Source organism: Taudactylus pleione, unplaced genomic scaffold (genome assembly GCF_031769625.1).
Source record: "Taudactylus pleione unplaced genomic scaffold, aTauple2 ptg000548l, whole genome shotgun sequence".
NCBI lineage: Eukaryota > Metazoa > Chordata > Amphibia > Anura > Myobatrachidae > Taudactylus > Taudactylus pleione.
Window position 1 is genome coordinate 1319260 of NW_028284950.1, and position 12291 is coordinate 1331550.

The 12291-nt window shown below is 50.5% G+C and overlaps 1 protein-coding gene across 2 annotated transcripts in view; it reads right to left on the reverse strand.

The window, feature by feature from the left end:
- Nucleotides 1-12291, reverse strand: part of MGST2 (microsomal glutathione S-transferase 2) — an 80212-nt gene that overhangs the window by 13177 nt on the left and 54744 nt on the right. The gene's annotated exons all lie outside the window — the stretch shown is intronic.

Genomic DNA, 12291 nt, shown 5'->3' on the forward strand with positions numbered 1-12291 from the left:
CAGGGACAGAGGTTGTGGTAACCACTGTGTCCCTGCAAGTTGAATCACCAGCAAATTATAAAAGAATTTGCGTTTGTTGAAAGTCTTCACCGGTGGAAGCTGGCACAGCGTAAGCTTCCAGAGCTGGCTGGGGCTGCAGGGGAGAGATCAAAAGATCTCTCTCCTGCCCCTGGAGTCCCCATTGGCTTACAGTAGTTTACACCATCTGAAGATGGTATAAACTAACGGGGCTAAACTCTGAATAGCATCGCTTTTTGGAGTTCAGTACATAGGGGTCAGATAGTAGTCCCCATTGATAATAATGAGGACCGCTATCTGCAGCGCTAATTAGCACTTTGCTGGAGATTTCTGTGAAATCTCCTGCATTGTGCTTTTAGTACAATACATAAAATTATGCAGAAACTGCAGTTTTTTCATAATATTATGCATCAAACAGCTTGATACATAGGTCCCTAAGTCTTTAGACAACCTCCTGTAACACACTTCTTGGTGCATGCGTCTAAATCCGCACTGCAACTCAGACCCCTGCGCAGATGACAAACAATGCACAAGAAAAAAAATAAAACACTTTGGCCCCCACAGGAAAAAAACAAAACACATTGCCCCCACAAGAAATACATAAAAACACATTAGCCTCAGCAATAAAAAAACAAAATACACACCGGTCCCCGCAGAATAACAAGAGATATGGTAAGAACTTACCTTTGTTATCTCTGTTTCTACGAAGTCCATAGGGTCCACAGGGTTGACCTTGGGGTATAGCTGGATCTGGATCCATGGGCACCACGCAGTTAAAGCTTTAGCTGCTCCCAGGATGCACTTGGGTCCGTCCTCCTCTATACCCCGCCCCCGGCCACAGCACCACAGTTGGTAAGCAGCCAAGGCCGGAGGAGGAGACTAAACAGAGAGAAGGAAGACTGGAACACACAAGAAACCATACTCACAGAAATGGGAGACGGAAAACCGGTGACCAGCCACACAGCCCATTTGAAGCCAGGTGCGTCAGGGCGGGCGCCCTGTGGACCCTATGGACTTCGTAGAAACAGAGATAACAAAGGTAAGTTCTTACCATATCTCTTGTTTTCTACTTCAGGGTCCATAGGGGGTCCACAGGGTTGACCTTGGGGATGTCCCAAAGCAGTACAACTAAGGGCGGGGACGCTCCTGTGCTGAAAGGAGTACCCGGCGCCCAAAGGATGCATCCTGAGAGGCAAAGGTGTCAAACGCATAGAACCTCAAAAACGTTTGAATTGAAGACCAAGTGGCCGCCATACACAGCTGAACAGCAGAAGCGCCACGTCTAGCAGCCCAAGAGGGACCCACAGAACGAGTGGAATGAGCCTTAACAGAGGCTGGCACAGGTAAGCCCTCCTGTGCATAAGCCTCACAAATCACGGAACGAAGCCAACGGGCTAACGTTTGTTTGTTGGCAGGCCAACCCCTCTTGTGAAAACCAAAGAGGATAAACAAGGAATCAGACTTCCTAACCAAAGCCGTCCGGTCTACATAAATTCTAAGCGCCCGGACCACATCTAAGGAAGTCTCACCAGCTGAAAGATCAGGGGACTGAAAAGCTGGCACAACAAGTTCCTGATTAATATGGAACTTCGAGACCACTTTGGGCAAAAACTCAGGACGAGTGCGGAGCACCGCTCTGTCCTGGTGAAAAATCAGGAAAGGAGGGCGACAGGAAAGCGCCCCCAATTCAGACACCCTCCTGGCCGAAGCAATTGCCAGGAGAAAAACCGTCTTAAATGTCAGCCACTTGAGCTCCACCGCCTCAAGAGGCTCAAACGGAGGACCCTGCAGGACCCGTAGCACCACCGCCAAGTCCCAAGGAGCCACAGGAGGCACAAAGGGAGGCTGGATCCTGAGAACACCTTGGAAAAAGGTGTGAACGTCTGGTAGTATTGCAATCCGCTGTTGAAACCACACGGACAAGGCGGACACATGAACCTTCAGAGATGCAAGGCGTAAGCCGAGATCCAATCCTGACTGAAGAAATTCCAAGATCCTAGAAACTCGGAACACCTGAGGATCATAATGTCTGGACTCACACCACTGAAAGTAAGTGTGCCACACTCTGTGATAAATCCGTGCTGAAGCAGGCTTGCGTGCCCTGAGCATGGTACCAATAACCGAACTGGAGAAGCCCCGAGACCTCAAGACGGCTGTCTCAAGAGCCACACCGTCAAAGACAGCCGACCCAGATCCGGGTAAAGGCAGGGCCCCTGAGACAACAGGTCCCGACGCTGAGGAAGAAGGTACGGAGCGTCGATGGAGAGGCTCCTGAGATCGGAGTACCAAGAACATCTGGGCCACGCCGGAGCTACCAGCACGAGCATGCCGCCGTCCTGCTTGAATTTCCGCAGAACCCGAGGAAGCAGGGATATCGGAGGAAACAGATACGCCAGGTGAAACGTCCATTTCACCGACAGCGCGTCCACCAGACTTGCACCTGCGTCTCTTGTCCTTGACCCGTAAACGGGCAACTTGTGATTGTGACGGGAGGCCATCAAGTCCAGCTCCGGCAGTCCCCACCTGTCCACGAGTAGCTGAAACACCTCTGGGTGAAGCGACCATTCCCCGGGATGCACGTCGTGACGGCTGAGGAAGTCCGCCTCCCAATTGAGGACTCCGGGGATGAAGACCGCCGAGATCGCTGGAATGTGACCCTCCGTCCAAGTCAGGATACGAGACACCTCCGACATCGCTGCCTGACTGCGAGTTACGCCTTGGTGGTTGATATACGCCACCGTGGTGGCGTTGTCGGACTGCACCTGTACCGCCCTTCCGTGAAGAGCGGGGCCGGACGACTGCAGGGCCCTGTATACGGCCCGCAGTTCCAGGATGTTGATGGGGAGAAGTGCTTCTTCCGCTGACCAACGACCCTGAAGCGACAAAGAGCCGGTCACTGCCCCCCAACCCCGGAGACTGGCATCCGTCGTGAGCAGGACCCAGTCCGGGATCCAAAATGGGCGCCCCTCGACCAGATGAGCTGTCTGAAGCCACCAAGCCAAAGATAGCCGAACGTCCGGAGACAACACCAGCACCTGAGAGCGGATCCGGTGAGGTAACCCGTTCCATTCTGATAGAATCAGCCCCTGCAGGGGCCGGGAATGGAACTGGGCAAATTCCACCATGTCGAATGTCGACACCATGGACCCCAGAACTCTCATAGCCGAATGGACCGACAGGCGGCAACGGCTCAGGCAACTGCGTATCCGCAGCTGTAGGGAGGCGACCTTCTCCGGAGTCAGGAAGATCCTTTGCTGACGCGAATCCAGCAGGGCTCCCAAATGAACCATCCGCTGTGATGGAATCAGGGAGGACTTTTTCCAATTTATCAACCACCCGTGTGCTTGCAGGCAAGCGATCGTCAGGTGGAGATGTTGAAGCAGTACCTCCGGGGAGCTCGCCAGCAACAGGAGGTCGTCCAGGTACGGCAGCAGCCGTACATTCTGGTTCCGAAGATGTGCGGCCATGACCGCCATAATCTTCGTGAACACCCTCGGTGCCGTGGAGAGACCAAAGGGTAGCGCCCGGAACTGATAGTGGTGTTGAAGGATAGCGAACCTCAGATACCGCTGGTGTGAAGATGCTATCGGAACATGGAGGTAGGCGTCCTGGATGTCCAGGGACACCATGTAATCCCCCGGTTCCATCGCCAGAATAATGGAACGTAACGTTTCCATCCTGAACTTGGGAACTCTGAGGAATTTGTTCAGAGACTTCAAGTTGAGGATAGGGCAATGAGAACCATTGGGTTTCTGCACCAGAAACAGAGACGAATAATACCCCGTCCCTCGTTGTGATAGAGGAACGGGAACAATGACCCCTGCTTTCAGCAAGGACTCTATAGCCTCCTGAACCTGTAACGCCTTGGTCTTGTCCTGAGAAGGACCTGTGCAGAAAAACTGGTGGGGTGGTCTGTGCCGAAAAGACAGGGCGTACCCCTGGGAGACCACTTCTCGAACCCAGGCATCCGTGGTGGTATTGTGCCAGCACTGGGCAAATAGAAGAAGTCGGCCTCCCACTCTGAGGTCCCCCAGAGGGAGGCCCGTCCCATCAGGCCGCAGGTTTATCTTCCTGCTTGGAAGAAGGGCGCCGAGCACTCCAGGCTTGCTTCTTGGGTTTAGAGGCCGTCTTACTCACAGACTGTCTCGGGAAGGACTGACCTTTCGCCTTACCCTGAACCCGAAAGGAACGAAAAGCCGAACTCCGAACCTTAGCAGGCAGTGCCGCCGAAGGGAGGAAGGCCGACTTGGATTTAGCCAGGGTGTCCACTATTTTGTCCAAGTCCGGACCAAATAGTAATTCCCCATTGAAAGGTAAGGCCTCCAGACCTTTCTTTGAATCAGAGTCCGCTCTCCAGGACCGCAACCATAAGGATCGGCGGGCAGACACCGCTGCAGCCGATACCCGCGAGGTCAGCAGACTAGCATCTAAAGAAGCTTCTCCAATGTAAGAAGCAGCGTCCCTCATTTGTCCCAACAACGCCCGCTGGACATCCGGAGCGTCGTCCGGGAAGGTATCTTCCAATGCATTGGCCCACCCCTCAATGGCCTTGGCCACCCAGGAGATGGCCATGGACGGTCGGGCCACCGCCCCGGAGAGGGAGTAAATAGACTTTAAGCAAGTCTCAACTTTCCTGTCCGTGGGATCCTTCAGCGAGGATATCGACGGTAATGGTAAGGTGGCGCCCCGAGTTAAACGGGTGACATGGGAATCCACCGCCGGTGGAGTTTCCCATTTTTTACAATGTGCCTCAGGGAAGGGGTAATTAGAAGCCAACCGCTTCTGAGGAAGGAATCTCTTACTGGGCGCCTGCCAAGCTACCGCCATATGATCCGTCAACTGATCCGACAGGGGAAACACCGCAGAAGCCACCTTAGTTTTTTTGAAACTAGGAAACTTCGACTTAGGAACCGGTGCCTCATCCTCTATAAGAAGAATAGCTTGCACCGCCCTAACTAGTGCTCGCACATTAATGGACGACTTGGTATCCATTTCCTGGACCGAGGCGTCCGAGTCAGTGTCATCAGGGACCTCCCCATCATCTGAGGAACCCTCTGAGTCCGATACCTGAGCAGCCCGTGTCATGAGTGGGCGTTTTGAAATCCTAGAAGGCATGTCAGTCTGCAACATTGACTGAAAAGCCGAGGAAGCGGCCGCCAAATTTTGCACGGAGTTGGAGAGCACATCCACCCAGGGTGGAGGAGTCACCATAGGGGCCTGAAAAGGTACCACAGGCTGCTGCGGCACAGGGGAAGCCTGTATATACATAGGCAACCCCGCATAGGGACCCACCGACTGAGACCCAGGAGGACTCCGCTATAACTGCGGGACACCCGGGGAATGGGGGATGGTCGGCTGGGCCAACGCCCTAGTAGGGAGAGCAGTCGGGACCGACAGACGGTCCGCAATAGACACCAGCACTTGAGAAAACATCGCCCACGGTGGTTCCTGCGCCAGAGAAGGTCTGGATGGGCCAGGAGCCACCTGGCATCGACTACACAGGCCATCCTGTGACAAATCCTCCCTATCTACTCCTGCAGAACAGCGTCCGCAGGAGGCCAACACCGGAGCCACTGAGCGCTCAACCTCCTCGTCTGACATGACAGAATATATTATATAGTCAAAAAATATATCTGGCAACAGGGCAGAAGAAAACGCACTCACCGGTGTGCTAAACAACAGCCCACAATACGGCACTGTGTAGCACACAACTGTATGTGACGGACCTCACAAATACGTGATCTATATAAGTGAGGTCAGTAGAAACGCCCCTCCCCCACACACCTGTAGGGCTTGTAGGAGAAGGAAAGGGATAGGTATAAGCTGACAGTAAGCGGAAAGTAAGCACAGACAGGCAGCACTAGCAAAAGTCACATACCATGCAGGAAGATATACTCACTGCACCTTTACACTACAATCAACCTCCCACTTTCAGTGTCTGGGAGGGCTATAGTGCTGTGTACGCTGTCCTTAATCAGGGGAGAGGTACACAGGGGGACCGGTCCGCGTGCTCCTTGAAGATCTGCGCTGCCACTGTGAGAAAATGGCCGCTGGAGACCTCAGAGGAGGAGTGGCCGTGTAACTGCAGCTCAGCGACGCCAGACTCCGTGCTGAAAGGCGCGCTGAGCTGAGGGGAGGAGCCGCTAAACAGGGAAGGCTTCCTCCCCTGGCTAGCATATTAACCCCAGGGCTTGCCGGCATCCCGCTTGCCATATATCCCTGGTGGTCTAGTGGTCCCACGGGTTATTCCTCCTCAGAGGGGGAGCCCGCCGCCACCGCTAGCGGCCCCCGGTCTGTTCCCTAGGACCGGGGGCAAAGGACTGCATTTGCAGGCAAAACCCGCGAGCCGCCGCTAATCGGCGACTCGCGGCTTACCTTGTCCCCGGCGACTCCGGCAGCAGTCCAGGGAGGGACCCAGAGTCCGGCTAGTACGGACTCTGGCCTCCCGCCGCGATCCCCAGTGCAGTACTGGCGTCGCGGCGCCAGCGGGGAAGGAGAGCGGCAGCGTGGGCGTCTGCCTAGACAGCCCGTCGCTGCCACACTAGAGCCTCTGTTTTAAAATAAAAATCTAACACGCTCTTTTTTTTTTTTTTTTAAATAAAAATAGAAATCTTTTGGGGGCTGCTCCTGCAGCCCCCCTGCGCAGGTGACCCGACTCCGGCCGGGCACCAACTCAAACTGAGGTGCTGTGGCCGGGGGCGGGGTATAGAGGAGGACGGACCCAAGTGCATCCTGGGAGCAGCTAAAGCTTTAACTGCGTGGTGCCCATGGATCCAGATCCAGCTATACCCAAAGGTCAACCCTGTGGACCCCCTATGGACCCTGAAGTAGAAAAAACAAATACATTGACCCTCCCACAAGAAAAAGTAAACACATTGGCCCACACAGAAAAAAATAAGACACAGTGGTCCCCACTGGATAAACAAACACTGGACCCTACCAAAATGGTAGGGTCTAGATGCCCTTCATGGAGAGGACCCTAGCGTCATGTGTACATGTGTCAATGTACAGTAATTCCCTACTATCCACGTGGACATAGAGAGAGAATATAATCCTGTGGCGAGTGAAGCAAGCCACCGTCCCCAAAGCATGGCGAGCAAACCGAGCCCATGAGGGGACAAATGTCTTTGTTTGGTGGCCTTTATGGGTATGGGACCGCACTTCCACCCTCACCTCACGTCACTTCCAGGTCCTTACAATGAAAGGGAAATAAGCTCAACCCTACAGATATCAATAAAACACAATGGCCCTTACAAGGAAGAAAAACACATTGACCCCCGACATGTTAAAAAAAAAAACATTAGCCCCCACAGGAAAAAAAAACACATTGGTCCCTACAGGAAAAAAAAACACATTGGCCCCTACAGGAAAAAAAACACATTGGCCCCTGCAGGAAAAAAACACATTGGTCCCTGGAAGAAAAAAACACATTGGCGCCTGCAGGAAAAAAACACATTGGCGACTGCAGGAAAAAAACACATTGGTCCCTGCAGGAAAAAAAAACACATTGGTCCCTGCAGGAAAAAAACACATTGGTCCCTGCAGGAAAAAAAACACATTGGTCCCTGCAAGAAAAAAACACATTGGCGCCTGCAGGAAAAAAACACATTGGCGACTGCAGGAAAAAAACACATTGGTCCCTGCAGGAAAAAAAAACACATTGGCCCCTACAGGAAAAAAAACACATTGGCCCCTGCAGGAAAAAAACACATTGGTCCCTGCAGGAAAAAAACACATTGGCGCCTGCAGGAAAAAAACACATTGGCGCCTGCAGGAAAAAAACACATTGGCGCCTGCAGGAAAAAAACACATTGGCGCCTGCAGGAAAAAAACACATTGGTCCCTGCAGGAAAGAAACACATTGGTCCCTGCAAGAAAAAAACACATTGGCGCCTGCAGAAAAAAAACACATTGGCGCCTGCAGGAAAAAAATACATTGGCCCCTGCAGGAAAAAAAATACATTGGCCCCTGTAGGAAAAAAACACATTGGCGCCTGCAGGAAAAAAACACATTGGCGCCTGCAGGAAAAAAACACATTGGCGCCTGCAGGAAAAAAACACATTGGTCCCTGCAGGAAAAAAAAACACATTGTTCCCTGCAGGAAAAAAATACATTGGTCCCTGCAGGAAAAAAACACATTAGCACCTGCAGGAAAAAAACACATTGGCGCCTGCAGAAAAAAAAAACACATTGGCGCCTGCAGGAAAAAAATACATTGGCCCCTGCAGGAAAAAAAATACATTGGCCCCTGCAGGAAAAAAACACATTGGCCCCTGTAGGAAAAAAATAAAAACACAGATCAGGTGTAAGCTTGGAGTAGTAGTGTGGGGATAGGCAGGGAGTAGGAGTAGTGCGGGGCAGGCTTGAAGAAGTAGTATGGAGCAGGTGGGGAGTAGGAGTAGTGTGGGGCAGGCAAGGAGTAGTAGTAGTGGGGGCAGACAGGGAGTAGTAGTAGTGTGGGGCAGGTGGGGAGTAGTAGTAATGTGGGGCAGGTGGGGAGTAGTAGTAGTGTGGGGGCAGGCGGGGAGTATTAGTAGTTTGGGGCAGGTGGGGAGTATTAGTAGTTTGGGGCAGGTGGGGAGTAGTAGTGTGGGGCAGGAAGTAGTAGTAGTAGTGTGGGGCAGGCGGGGAGTAGTAGTAGTGGGGGCAGAAAGGGAGTAGTAGTAGTGTGGGGCAGTCATCGAGTAGTAATAGTGTGGGGCAGTCAGGGAGTAGTAGTAGTGTGGGGCAGTCAGGGAGTAGTAGTACTGTGGGGGCAGGGAGCTGTATTATTTCAAAACAGGCGACAGAAAGGGAGTAATAGGAGTAGGTCACCTCAGCTCATGGGTCCTCCTGGCCGCCGTCCCTTTCTCTGCCCTGATGGCTGCTACACACAGCCAGAGTAAGCCTCCGAATCCTGCACCGCTCCTCCGGCTGCCATGCGTGTCCTGCTGTCTACTCCATCCGAGGCCGACTGACCACTGCATACACCCCGCCCCCCTGCATGGTCACGCCCCCTTGGCTCATCTCCCGCAGCCTTGCTCCGACATCCCACGGAGCTGACGTTCGGCAGAGGAGGATGAGTATGCCAGCAGGTAGAAGTCATCGCTGTGCAGTATGAGAGTGTGTGAGGGAGGGAGGGGACACCGGCACCGCACAATTATTGTGGTGCCTGGGGCTTCAGGTTTGCGTTCCATAGCGAAACGTAAACCCCGGAAGTGCTGCAGCCGGCAGTCAGGTCCATAAATATTGGGACATTGACAGAATTTTCATATTTTGGCCTCTATTCACTACCACAATGGCTTTGAAATGAAACAAACAAGATGTGATTTAACTGCAGACTTTCAGATTTAATTTGAGGGTAATTACATCCAAATCAGGGGAACGGTGTAGGAATTACAGCGGTTTCTATATGTGCCTCACACTTTTTAAGGGGCCAAAAGTAATGGGACAAACTAAACAATCCTAAATCTAATTTTCACTTTTTAATACTTTGTTGCAAATCCTTTGCAGGCAATTACAGCCTGAAGTTTGGAACGCATAGACATCACCAGACGCTGGGTTTCATCCCTGGTGATGCTCTGCCAGGCCTCTACTGCAAATGTCTTCAGTTCCTGCTTGTTCTTGGGGCATTTTCCCTTCAGTTTTTCTTCATCAAGTGAAATGCATGCTCAAACGGATTCAGGTCAGGGGATTGACTTGGCCAATTGCATAACATTCCACTTTTTAGCTTTAAAAAACTCTATGCAGTATGCATCGGGTCATTGTCCATCTGCCCTGTGAAGCGCCATCCAATGAGTTCTGAAGCATTTGACTGAAAGGGAGCATATAATATTGCCCGAAACACTTCAGAATTCATTCTGCTGCTTTTGTCAGCAGTCACATCATCAATAAATACAAAGGAACCAGTTCCATTGGCAGCCATACATGCCCAAGCCATGACACTACACACCATCATGCTTCAATGATGAGGCGGTATGTTTTGGATCATGAGCAGTTCCTTTCCTTCTCCATACTCTTCTCTTCCCATCACTCTGGTACAAGTTGATCTTTGTCTCATCTGTCCATAGGATGTTGTTCCAGAACTGTAATGGCTTTTTTAGATGTTGTTTGGCAAACTCTAATCTGGTCTTCCTGTTTTTGTGGCTCACCAATGGTTTGCATCTTGTGGTGAACCCTCTATATTCACTCTTGTGAAGTCTTCTCTTGATTGTTGACTTTGACACATATACATCTACCTCCTGAAGAGTGTTCTTGATTTGGCCAACTGTTGTGAAGGGGTTTTTCTTCACCAGGGAAATAATTCTTTTGTCATCCACCACAGTTGTTTTCCGTGGTCTTCCGGGTCTTTTGGTGTTGCTGAGCTCTCCAGTGCGTTCTTTCTTTTTAAGAATGTTCCAAACAGTTGATTTGGCCACACCTAATGTTTTTGCTATCTCTCTGATGGGTTTGTTTTGATTTTTCAACCTAATGATGGCTTGCTTCACTGATAGTGACAGCTCTTTGGATCTCATATTGAGAGTTGACAGCAACTGATTCCAAATGCAAATGTCACACTTAGAATCAACTCCAGACCTTTTACCTGCTTAATTGATAATGAAATAAAGAGGGAATAGCCCACACCTGTCCATGAAATAGCTTTTGAGTTGATAGTCCCATTACTTTTGGCCCCTTAAAAAGTGGGAGGCACATATTGAAACTGTTGTAATTCCTACACCATTCACCCGATTTGGATGCAATTACCCTCAAATTAAATCTGAAAGTCTGCAGTTAAAGCACATCTTCTTCGTTTCATTTCAAAACCATTGTGGTAGTGAATAGAGGCCAAAATCTGAAAATTCTGTCAATGTCCCAATATTTATGGACCTGACTGTATATACACACACACACTAACACTATATATATATATGTAAATATATATATATATATATATATATATATATACTAACACTAACACAGCGGGGGAGGCATGACACCTGAGCAATTCATCATTGCTCCGGTGAAGGGTAACTGCTCCGAAAAGCAGTTGTCCCCGTGGAAAGAATCACATCTACTTGTGTAGCTATGTTACTTACCTGCTCCTCCCCGTACCCCCTGGGGAGGGAGTGAGGAGGCTGCGGAGGGATCCGCTGGGATCCCTCTTCATATTCTCGGTACTCCTTCCCATAGGAAGGGGTGGGGATCCGAGAACAAGCGCCATCTGAAGATGGCGCTTGTTCTCGGAAGCAAACTCCAAAAACTCAGTTTTCGGAGCTTGCTGAATACCAAGGGGTTCTATCGGATCCCTAATGATGAATGGCCCGGTAACCTAAATATGCGGAAACTAGCATTTCTGCAGGGTTACCGGGCCATTTAACGTATCATGAATAGGCCCTATGTATTAAAAAAAACATGCATAAGAAGAGTATACATAAACACACAGGGCCTGATTCAGACCCGCTCGCAAGATGCGACCGCTCGCTCCCAGCGTATGGAAATTCAGCTAAGTGACGTCAAGGCAGGCGCTCACTCGGCAAGGCATAAGCACACCCACTATGTCTTGATGAGCGATCACTTTGTGTATGTAGACCCCACCAGCCTGTCTTTAGCAGCCCACTAGCGGACGTCATCTCCAGGAAGTATATACAACCATCGGTACATCGGATCTTACCGCAGCGCTTGCGGTTGACTGTACCCTACCGCAAGCACTACGAGCACTTCAGTGTATAATTCAATCAGGTGACGTGCCGGTTAATTATGCACGCCTCTGAAACTGCGTTGAAACACTCAGGCACGCCTGCGTCCACAACTCCACTCCCCCGTTACTACTGCCCTGCCTCTGTTACCACACACAAAGCCTCTCCTGTCACTCATTCCACTGGGCTGTTTTTGCAGGGCGGGCGAGCGAGCGCATCCCGGTCGCTCGTACTAGTTTGCGCATGCGCACTGCGAACTATACGCATGCGCACATTTGCTAACATCGCCAGCAACGAGTGATTGAAGGTCTGAATCAGGTCCTCTGTCTTAGTGAAAATCTGATTAAAAAATACAAAACTCAAAACACATGATGAAACCTACAGCAATATATAAAACAATGTTTTCATTAGTTTAATACGGTATAGACTTATCAAAGCTAATATTTAATTTACTTTACCCTGTCAGTAGATAAGTCTATTTAATAAATGATGGTATTTGCAAATGTGAAGAATAGCTATGTATAGTACCTGGTCTTACCCTGCACTCATTGTATCCTTAGTGATACAATAATATGCCAGGCTTTCCTCTGGCACATTATTGCGCACAGTCTCACAAAT